The sequence below is a fragment of the Lygodium microphyllum genome, chromosome 21 (assembly GCF_053477565.2).
Source record: "Lygodium microphyllum isolate KBCC chromosome 21, Lygodium_microphyllum_v1.1.10, whole genome shotgun sequence".
NCBI classification, from domain to species: Eukaryota; Viridiplantae; Streptophyta; class Polypodiopsida; order Schizaeales; family Lygodiaceae; genus Lygodium; species Lygodium microphyllum.
In genome coordinates this window covers 21,760,170-21,772,191 of record NC_141155.1, presented here as the reverse complement: position 1 = coordinate 21,772,191, position 12,022 = coordinate 21,760,170, and positions in this window count along the sequence as shown.

Genomic DNA, 12,022 nt, shown 5'->3' with positions numbered 1-12,022 from the left:
ACACCGACAGGAGATCCGGAGGATTCTCGATCTACATCGACAGTAGACTGAGATCCGATGACACTCGACACATTGAATCTCAGACCTCCAGTTTGCTCTTTCTCCACCGCCGATGTACCACATGTTGCATCCAGGAGGGATCACCTGCTATTAGCGACTTCGATGACTGCTACTACATCCCAGGATAGTATATCTCCCTGCATCTGTTACATATACACATCGCACCACTTTATCACAGCCGACAGTTGTTTCCCTATCACAACCGACATTTGTTCCCCTTTTGTAGCCATTATCTGGAGTACCAGAGCTACATACGCACATACACGACACTTATCACACTCACAGCACCGTATTTTCAGTTTCCAATTTTTAGCTTTTCATTCAGCACTTTTATTTTGGATAGCTGGACCTCATCAGTTGTCTCACAGTTTGTCTCATAGGCCAGTTTTGGTCTTTAGAAGACGTTAATATAACTTTCTTTCTTTCTTTCTCTCTCTCTCTCTCTCTCTCTCTCTCTCTCTCTCTCTCTCTCTCTCTAGTATAAAGTTGCGAATTAGTAAACCATTGCATGAGTCGTCAATCCCACATTGTAGCTTTGAGTCCCACCATGCATGCAACTTGACTTGCTTAGCATGCTATCATCATTTGGTATCACTAACGAACCATGGCAAAGGCAAATCATTATGTATAATTTGGCTTATGTATGTTATCAATGTTTCAATGTTATGCTTGATACATTTTTTTCTTATTTCCAAGATGCAACTTATGATTAAGATTGTAGATTTGAGATCATCAACATAACATAAAGTAGCATGAAAATTGAGTATCTATGATGGTCATTTACATATCTTTAGGAAATATTAAATCAATTGATAGATGGATGTGGATGTACGCATGAGATATAAGCAATCCATATGCCCGTGCATGTGTATGTGTATTATATTGCATGCTTACTTCATAATGAAAAATCTTTTGTACTTAAATGAGGACATGATTTTGGTTTCCATCTTTTTGCTATATCCTTTATCCTTTACTATTATTAAAAAAAGCTTTTAGGGGAGAGGGGGACACCTGTCTACATTATCAATACTCACATGTTCCCACCACAAAGGTTCATGTTCTAGCTTCTACAATTGTGGTGCTATGTGTCTACATCATTAATGCAACCCAGGCATTCAGGCTTTCGCTCCCACTCACACTATGATGTACTTGAAGTGGGGGTAGAGGTGTGGGGGGGCGGGGGGACATGAGAAATGTGTTAACCAATAGTAACAGTGGTGCTTCAAAATTTGGTGCGAAGCACTGGAAGGAAACTAGACACAAAGTGTCTAGTATTAAATTATTGATTGATATAGTTACCTTTAAAGGGCTCGATGTACTAGCAAATAGTCTTTAGAGGAGTTGTAAGAAGAAGAGTTTTGCAAAATTTTGTAGAAAGGATGAGAAGCAATGTTGTTATTGAGTGACTCCTTAATTTAAGCCTAATTTGTTGCATGACCATTTCATTCAAACTATTTGTAATTTTCCACAAAGTATAAGATGTGGGGAATGTAATTCCCTAGTTATACATAGGGAATCCATATATACATACCTAGGAAAGTTTAGGGAATTTTCAACATTCTAAAAGTTTTCCTATGTAGAAACTCTTTAAAAGTTCCTCGTGATGTAAACAAAGGCCTGTAAATACAAGTGAGGTGATTTGTCATAAGGGAATGCTGATCAGATCTGTGAATGTGAAACCTCTTCCAATGCAGTCAAAGATGATATTGTATAGTTGGGGAATGGGCATATCATATAGGTGGATCCAAATCCATATACACCATCCAAGTCAACTTGCCAGGCTAGGGGATACACATGTGGATCAAGGGATTGAGGGTCACAATGTGCACTGCTACTACAGTGAGGGTGGGGATGCTTCTTTTGCATTTTCCAGACCTACAATTTCAGGAGATGAAGAGGTAGTTATGTGAGGAGGTACTATTTGACGTTGCTATTACAGTGTGACTATGGCCATGGCACATGCTTGAAGAGTTGAGTTAGAGGAGGTGTTCTAAGTAATTTCAAAATACTAGACACCTAAAAGTTGTAGTACACCTTTGGGGAGATGATTTTGTGTAGTGTTCCCCTAGGAATAGTTAGAAGGGTCCATCACCAAACTTCGTGAGGATGGAAGCTTGCTTAGATGGATTGTTGTGTTCAGCATTCAACCTCTGACTTATACAGTACTGTGTGATTGTAGTACCCTCTGCTTCCTCTTTCATGTCGTTAGACTGTGTTAAATAAATCAATTTTCTCTCCTATTGACAAGCTTGCTAAGATAAGATGGTTGGGGTTCAATGTCGCCAACCCTCATCTAAAGCACAACATATATGCAGCTACAGTCTATGCTTCCTCTTTTTATGTTGTCAAGGTCTCAGGTGCTCCATTCATGTCTAAGCCAAAGTTTTAAGAACCTTTCATACCGTGGGTGTATTTACGAAAGATATTGTTGTTAAATATGCATATTATTGTTTTCAAGCACCACGTGGGTGCTCTCTTCTCTGTTGCACATCTCTAAACACAAACAAAGCATAATATGACGAATGCCAAAATGCTCGATTGCATGAATCCACTATCTAGAGCATTTCCTACAAACAAATATGGAGCTTTTATAACCCACAACTTAGTCAACAATTTAAGAGGAGGATGTAAGGCATTGCCATTACACATGTGCTACTACAAGCCTATGGAGTTGAAACTATTACTATCCAATTCCCTGGCATTTTGTTGCAAGAAATACCTTGATGATTCTTCTTGGATTTGTTTCAATCTTGATACAAGTCAATCTGAAGCATGCTTCTCCTTTGTAGGAGATAAAGATTGGTCTTTCATTGACTTATAGACTTTGTTCTTTATTTCTTTTTCATCTATTTGAACATGATAATGCACAATGAAACATTTCTAATAGATGATGATTATATTAAAACCCTCCTAAAAAATGTTCAATGCTACTTGCATCCACACACAATATGGATTAGCACATGCAAATTTTGTTTGCTTATTAGCCACTTGAACTACAAACTAAAATTGATTGCTTGTCTTACCAAGAAGTATGTGCAGCCACAAATTAGTTACACGATACACATGCTGGTAGGACTCCGAATATACCATTCCGTGCAATCAAATTTCTAATTCAAAATTCACAAATTGGAGAGTACAAAGATGCTTGGTGACACAAGAGGACATAGACAAAGAAAATCAAGAGAAACTGAGATTTAGGGCCATATACAGCATTGATCTAAATCCAATGACACTCTCCTTTCACTAATCTGTAAACAGCCTTGATCATTGACAAGCCGGAGTGTCATGTGTATCATTATTACTTCAGGGAAACGATTTGCATTTATGAGATTGACTTGGTTGAAGTGTCTACACAAGGCAACGTTGCAAATATATTTCTTATCAAAGTTATTCTCATCATTTCATCCATGATGTGGATTGTCACTCCAATGTTTTCCTTGCGTAGTGGGTCTGGTGTGTTACACCCTCCAATACGGAAGCTCTTTTTACCATCTTATATATAGGGAGAGGTTTCTTCCTTGTACAGCCACCCAGTGATCAATCTTTAGGACGTAGTGACACTACCACACCTTAAAGATACAGCTAATTATTTTCCATTCACTCAAAGCTTGTCCTAAACAAAGCTTACATTCCAACTATCCCTCATGATCTCGCGAGTCACTTATATGCCTCTGTCCTTAAGCTTCGAAACCAAGAACTAATCAAAGCTCAAACTACCACTTATACAAGGTCACACTTCTAATTTTAGTACGACTTGTTACGACACAAAGCATCCATAATTAGAGAGGATCTCTCTTACCTTGATGAATAGAGCACTTTTATCAGCTCATTGCAGTGATTCACTGCCATCTAATATTCAATCTAAACATAATATTTGGTGGCTAGGAGTACTAGATACAAAGGATTAGCATATACTATATTCGAATTTCCATTAGACTTTAATACTTAATGTGATTAAGAGCCAACATGCTTGTAAGGGGCAAAGGAACCCTCCCCTTAAATATTAAAGGAAAATTATTTTTTTTCTTTTGCTAAACTCAATTTTTTTTCCTCCCCTCCCCTCTCTCCCCGCTGACAGTAGTCGGGGAAGGAGAGAGGGAGTGGGAGTGGTGGATTGGCAGGGGAGGCATGCACCCTCTAGGTGGAGGGTGGCCATGCCAACTATCCCCTCCCCTCCCCTATCTAAGGGGAAGGCTTCTCCCCTCCCCAAGACGAAGGCTACGCCCATCTCATGACGGCGGCCCACCATCCTGCTGCACAACCCCCCTGCGTTTGATTGTGCCAACCCCCCTTGGGGCCTCGTCCGCAGCAACCCCCATCGCTTGGACTGCAAGCATTCTCCACCTCCCTGCACCCTTTCAAATGGGGTCTTCCCCCCCCCCTCCTTGTGATGGACTGCAACAGCAGCTCTGCGGCGGTCGCTCCACCACCCAGTTCCCCCCCATGTGGCATCCCCCCTCCCCCCCCCCCCCCCCCGACAACTCGCCGCAGGCCATCTGGGCCTTGATCCTTTACAACCCCCCCTTTTTGACTGCAGACGCGGGACCCTCCCTGGGCCCTCCAAAATTAAACGGTCTCCTTGTTTGGGCCGTGACGGGAAAAAGGTAGAGGGAGAGGATAAGAAGAAGAGGGTGGGACAAGAGAAAGAAGGTGAGAGAGAGAGAGAAGAGGAGGAAGAGGGAAAGAGAAGAAGGTGAGAAGAAGGGGTGGAAGAAAGAGAGAGAAAAGAAGGAGCAGGTGGAAGAGCAAAAGGAGAGAGAGGGAGAAGAGATGGAGAAGGAGTGAAGGAGAAGGAGTGAAGAAGAAGGAGGGAGGTAAGAATTAGAGGAAGGAGGTAGAAGGAGGAGAGAAGTAAAAGTAGGAGAGGATAAGAAGTAGAAGGAGGGAAGAAAAAGGAGGAAAGAAGAAGTGGGTAGAAAAGAAGGAGGTAGAAGAGTAAGAAGGAGGGAGAGAGAGAAGAGAAGGAGGAGTGAAGGAGAAGGAGTGAAGAAGAAGGAGGGAGGAAAAGAAGTAGAGGAAGAGGGAAGTAGAGGGGGAGTAGTAGAAGAAGGGAAGGATTAGGAGAGAGGTAGAGGAAGAGCAAGAAAAAGGGAGAGAAGGAGGAGAGGAGAAGAAGAAGGGAAAAGAGAGAGGAAGAGGAAGAAGAAGAAGAGGTAGAGGAAGAGAGGTGAGAAGTGGTAGAGGAAGGAGCAGAAGGAGAAAGAAGTGAGAGAAGGACAAGAAGAGAGCTAGAAGAAAAAAAAAGGGGGGTAACCGCTACGAGTCACCCAAACGACTCTCCTGGCAAGGAACCGCGTCCGACGATCTTCCCAACCGATTTAAGGTCCGGACTGCCCCAATCTCCGCGAGGCGAATGGCTCCCAAGAAGAAAGTCGCGGGAAGCATAGGCGCCCAAGCCACCGGTAATGCTGGAGGGATGAGCGAAAGGACTAATGCAGCACACACAAATCAAGCCCAGGTTCCAAGCATTAAAAAAACATTAATTTAGGACTTAGTTCTCATGGAAGGATTAATGTCGTGCATAAGGTTTTATTTATACTAAAAAGTAAGTTGCATGCAACGGTAGGGTTGAATTCGCATAAGTTTTTACTCACCTAAAATGATAAGGTTATCACCTTACCTCACATGAAATGATAATTTCTACACACATAAAATGATGGGGTTATCGCCTTATTTCACATAAAATGATAGCTTTTTAACCAATTCAGTGCATGAATAGTCATTTAGAACTCACGTTACGCAATTATGGTTAAAAGAAACACATGAAATGTTAATTTTTGTTCATAAGATACATTTGCTTCGTTAGGAACAAAACCCTAAGACTTTCATAGACGCAAGTCACATGTGATCCGGTGCATTAGAAATAAGTACTCATTGCCAGGAATAAAGGGAGATAAAAGTTGTTTAGGGGACAACTATACTAAATGCACAACGTGCATGATGGTTGGGAACTCCTGCATAGAACCGCACTAAGAGAATTGGAAGGATCGCATGCATTTAAACCGCATCTTGAAATTTTAAATGAGGAATCATGTGTTGCCATGTGTGTTAACTGAGCTTGGCTAGAATTAGAGATTATAAGACCCTTGGTTGGGTTGTGAATAAGGCATGTCCATTGCCTTGACTGACAAGCTAGCGCTTCAATTAGGGACTAAGATATCCTAAGAAAGTATAAGTCAACTTACCAAGACCATTTGCTCTTGTTGAAATTATTGGGATTTTGCCAAGTCGTGGAAAGACCCAAGATCGGGTGCTGGGCATCCGGGAAAAAGGAGTCACACCTTAGTAGTCAGTCGCCCAAACTACCTCCGAAATGTTCGTGCTTGTACTTAGATACATTATTTGATTTCTTCACTCAAGGAATTAATTCAAGGAAAACACTTAATGATTCAGGTTGAAAGCCTGGAGGGAGAGGCTAAAACAATTACCTCTGATTGTCTGCTTGGCCCTATCCAAGGGGGTTGTTAGCCGCGCTGGGTATATGGACCTAACCTGCTGCGAGATGTCTCTCCGTGGGTACTGCTTGGAGTCGGAGGACGCTTGGGTGCCAGGGGAGGCTCTGGCTATAAATCCCTTGCCTCCGGATCCCGTACAAGAGGCCGACGTGACTCGAGATGGGATCTCGAGGCCCGTGTTCTAGTCTACGGGTGGAACTTGGAACAACGATCTTGTAGATTGCTAGGATGGCCTTCGGGCATGATGTTGGATGTAATCCAGAATTTTGATAAATAAAGAACAGATGCTTGAGAAAAAGGAACTTGCTTGACATTGTTTTTGTGTCAGTGCCTAAGTTACATGAAGGGACCCGTGATTAAATTGTTTAATTAAGGGAGCTGATTTTGCATGTCATAACGTAATGTGTTAGGTAATTAGATAACTAAAGCAAATTAAGGAAAGTGCAGTGGACGTGACTCAGGTCCGTCCTAGGGAAGGGTGGTCCTGGTTAGCTGGGAACTTTTCTCAAATGTTGACATAATAAAAACCTAATCAGTGGACATAGATTCTTTAGTTTATTCTACTTTAGGACAAAGGAATGGGTCTATGCTATTCGACAGAAAGGTTGAGAATTTGCCGATAGGAAAGGATCCTGACCTCAAGTCGATCCCGAGTGGGAATGGTTGGACTCTTTCGCTCGGGGCAGACTAGGGAAGACCTAGATTGCAAACCCTGTGTCATTCCCTGCGAGTGCCAGGTAGAGCCTTCTAGACCCTCCTCCCGATGGGCTACTAAGACGTGTCCCGCAATCGGACAAACGGGCACTTTACAGTTGGTATTAGAGCAAACCAACGGAATCTAATATTTACAAAGGAACTTAATGGAGGGAGGAAAGTAGAGCAATGTTTGCTGTTGAGAAGATTTCCTTACTTACTTATGGATGCTGGGCTGCAGAGTCACGAAGCATGGAACAAATTCTTGGTGTTCCACATTATGTTTATGACTGCAATGCGTGCTTCAGATTATCAACAGAGGCTAGGCATGATGAATATTCTAGACCACATCTACAATCCTTCACCCCTGTACGCGGAACGAAGATGGACGGGAGAATCAGGAATATATTACATAGCAGCCCACCGACTTGCGTACCTTCAGACCAACTTGAAGAGAATCAAGTGGATGGAGGATTTAAAGATTGTGAAGCTGTTCATCTTTGTTGAAGCTCACGCAAACGCAACCCTATATGTTGGCAGTCGACAAGTCAAGCAGAATAAGTATGTGTACGAAGAAGTGACTCGGGTGATCCCTGCCTGACAGAATCAAAGTGCTGGGGCGCTATGACAAGAATGGGTATCAAAGGAAGGGATATCCCAAGCTTCCTATGACTTATCGATTCCTGAAAATCCATGACCCCTCTCCATATTATTACTCAGTCCCTATAGCCGAATGCAACACAATCCTATTTTCCCTAAACTGATGTGCCAATCAGCTTGTTCTACTTTCCCAAAATAAATGTACTCAAAAGGGCTATGCCCTCATGAATGAATAAGATTTTTTACTGTCTATCTTGACTATAAATGTTGGTGAAGGAGTTAAGTGATTAGGTTACTTGGCTAAAAGCTATGCTGGTTATATTAACATAATGTGAGAAACGTTTGGTAAGTTTTTAACATAAGGAATCTTATTGCCCAAGCGCAACCCCAAGTGCAGATTCCAAGTCCGATCGATGCACTTAGTACACCTGTGATTCAAGAGAAGAAGTTCCTTCTCAAACAAATCAAGCCACGTGAATTCGATGGTAAGGGAAGGACTGTTCAAACTGACATCGAGGTCTGGATCGAGTCCATGGAGGACTATTTTGAGGCAGTAAGAACTGCACCTGCTAACCAAGCTATGCTCCCCAAACTTAAGCTTACAGGTGAAGCAAGACTTTGGTGGAAACAGTGGTGCAAAGACAAAGGGATCTCGGAAGGGACAGTGACTTGGGAGAAGCTTAAGGAAGCTGTGCGAGGGAGGTACCTGCCCCTTGCCTACCACACACAGAAGATGAATGAATTCTATGAATTGAAGCAGCTTGGACTATCCCTGGATGCATATTATTCAAAGTTCGTCTCTCTCTTAAAGTACGCGCCACAAATGGATATGACACAACAGGTGTCAAAGTTTTGTGTTGGGTTAAATCCACCCATAAACACGCGCTTGGAATCAATGTGCCCAACGGACCTACAAGACGCACTCATTCGAGTTGCACCAATAATAGAGGAGGTGCAGACCAAGCCAAGGAACAACAGGACTTGGCCTTACAAGGATCAGAACAAGGGAATGTATAGGGCTCAGGCTCAGAGAGCCTAGGGTCACAATCAGGGACAAAGGAAGAAAGCTAGGACCAATGATGTCAACAACTTTGTTCCTACACAAGGTAATGGCCACAATCTCCGTTTCTTCCATTGCAACGAGCCTAGACACTTCAAAAGGGAGTGTCCCAAGCTTAGTGTTGCCAATAAGGAGTTGGATGATGAAGAAGATCCATCCATGGAAGTTGACATTGAGAGGGAAACGGTTCACGCCGCTCTTCACAAGAAGGGACCGAATCACCAATTCTCGGTGATCCAATCTCCATTGGATTATGAAGGTAAAAACTTGAAAACCCTAATCGATTGTGGAAATACAAATTCCTTCATTTCACCAATCTGTGCAAAAAGAATAGGGATAGCCACAATAGACGCAGCTACTTTACTTGTGGAATTAGCAAATGGTCGTGAGGTCTCTTATACCAGGAAAACTGCTAGGGTGAAATTCCTACTAGGTGGGAAGCCGACTTCGGGGAGTTTTAGGGTAATGAATCTAGGTGTCCACAAATGTTTGCTCGGAATGGATTGGCTAATACCCAATGATTCACACATCCACTGTGGAAAGGGCCAAGTCTCCTTTCAAAATTCTGAAGGGGAACTAGTTACAACTCAAGGAGAGGATGGTAAGCCAAAAATTCAGCTAGCAAAAGCAACACGGATAATAAAAGGAGTTAGAAAGGGCCTACCTGTCTATCTAATTAAACTAAATAAGCTAGATCAGAATCAGGAATCTGGGGAAGAACCTTCATGGATAAAGGAATATGCAGACGTATTTCCTGAAGAGCTGACAGAACTTCCTCCTCAAAGGGAATTCGACCACGAAATCAAGCTGGAGCCAGGAGCTGCACGAGTCACAAAGAGACCATATAGGATGTCCATCCCGAAAGCGATTGAACTAAAGGAGCAACTCAAGCAACTGTTGGACCAAGGCTATATCCATCCTAGTAGTTTGCCATGGGGAGCTCCAGTGTTGTTAGAAGAAAGATGGAATGCTTCGGCTATGCATTGACTATAGAGAGTTGAATCAATCGACCATTAAAAACAAATACCCCATTCCAAGAATAGATGAACTTCTTGACCATCTTCGAGGTGCGAAGATCTTCTCTAAGATAGATCTCAGGTCTAGATATTATCAAATAAGGATCAAGGAAGAAGATATCCCAAAGACTACATTCAGCGCAAGGTATGGACACTTTGAATTCCTAGTGATGTCATTCGGATTGACAAATGCTCTTGCTACCTTCAACAGGTTAATGCATGACATCTTTAGGCCCTACCTTGATGACTTCGTACTCGTCTTCTTTGATGATACCCTAGTCTACTCTAAGCAGGAAAAAGATCATGAACCCCAGTTTTGCATTGTTCTTGAAACAATGAGAGCACACAAGCTTTATGCCAAGAAGAAGAAGTGTGCATTTTTCAAGCGACAGATTGAATATCTGGGATTCATTGTATCAGCGGAAGGAATTTCAGTGGATCCGCAGAGACGTTCTAGAATGGCCAACACCAACTTCTATCAAAGAAATACGTAGTTTTCTTGGATTGACAGGATGGTACAGGATCTTTATAAAAAACTATGCTTTGATTGCAGTGCCTCTGACTAATCTACTAAAGAAGCAAGTAGCAATTGTATGGTCGCCTACTGAACAGAATAGCTTTGACAAACTAAAGCAAAGCTTGGTATCAGCACCCATCCTGAAACTTCCTGATCTTAGTAAGGAGTTTGAAGTGGTAACTGATGCTAGCGCACTTGCCTTAGAATGTGTGCTTATACAAGAAGGTCATCCCGTAGCATACTCTTCGAGGAAACTGAAGAGCCATGAAAGGAATTATGCTACCCACGATCTGGAGCTATTGGCTGTCATCCATGCTCTCAAAATTTGGAGACACTACTTGTTGGGTAACAAATTTGCCTTAGTGACGGACCACAAGAGTCTTAAATGGAACTTCACCCAGAATGAGCTCAATATGAGGCAACATCGATGGATTGAGGTGCTGGAAGAATATGATTTTGAAACCAAATACCGGCCTAGGAAGGAGAATGTAGTTGCCGATGCACTTAGTTGCAAGGCATTTTCGAACACTACAAGATATAGACCTTATAGCGACGTTTAAAGCGACGAAAATACAAACAACAAAATTTGCCCCCGTCGTCGCAAAAAGCGTCGTTATTGACGACGCCATGGAATCGTCGCTATATACGTCGCTATTTGCGTCGCTATTTGCATCGCTATATGCGTCGCAAATTCGACGCATATAGCGACGCAAATAGCGACGTATATAGCGACGGTTACAGAGAGTTTGCGACGCTGATAGCGACGACAATAGCGACGCCTGCAGTAAATTTGCGATGCAAATAGCGACGGTAACAGAGAAAAAAAAATTTTTGTGGCAGGGCAGCAAGCTGCCCTGCCACATATAGCACTGTGTGCTGTATGAGAGCCATACAAAATAGTTTCTGCACTGCTGCATACAAAGCGTTTGCAAACAAAAAGAATCTATACTGAAATCATAAAACTGATAGATGAAATAAATACATGATATCGCATAAAATGCGATTGGTACAATCATAAAACAATATCACTAATACATAGAAAATGTCTACATAGATCGGGCGACTAAAAACTAAAGGTATGTGAGCGCTAAGGATCCGAGGGCGAGCTACAAATCGTCGTCCCCCGAAAGCTCTTCCCGCTGTAAAGGAGCATCAAACGGATTCTGCAGAAAAAGAAACAACATATCAATCCACCATACAATAATGCATTCAAATATCTCATGGTAACTACGGACATGAAAGATGAGAGACTTACTGGGCCGCCGCGTCTGTACAATCGGTCGATCAATGATCTGAGACCGTGCCTCTCTGCATATTGAGTCTCAAGGCCTTGCGGATCACGATTTGTAATGGAGTGCTACAAAGAAAACAAAATGCTAACTGTTAGAAACATGATTGTCGGTACAAATAATATCTCAAAAAAACAAATAAGCAAAACAAAAGAGAAACTTACAAAGTCCTCCAAATATGTCCTGTGGCCGCCACTCCCAAGATGATGTACCGATCCGGCCTCGATTCGTGCCCTCGCCGCCTCCCGCTGCTGACTCCAACGTCCTGGCGCATTTGTAGCCTCCTCCCTCAGTCGGCGCCAGTCATCTGCATCTAATCACTTGGGCTTTGG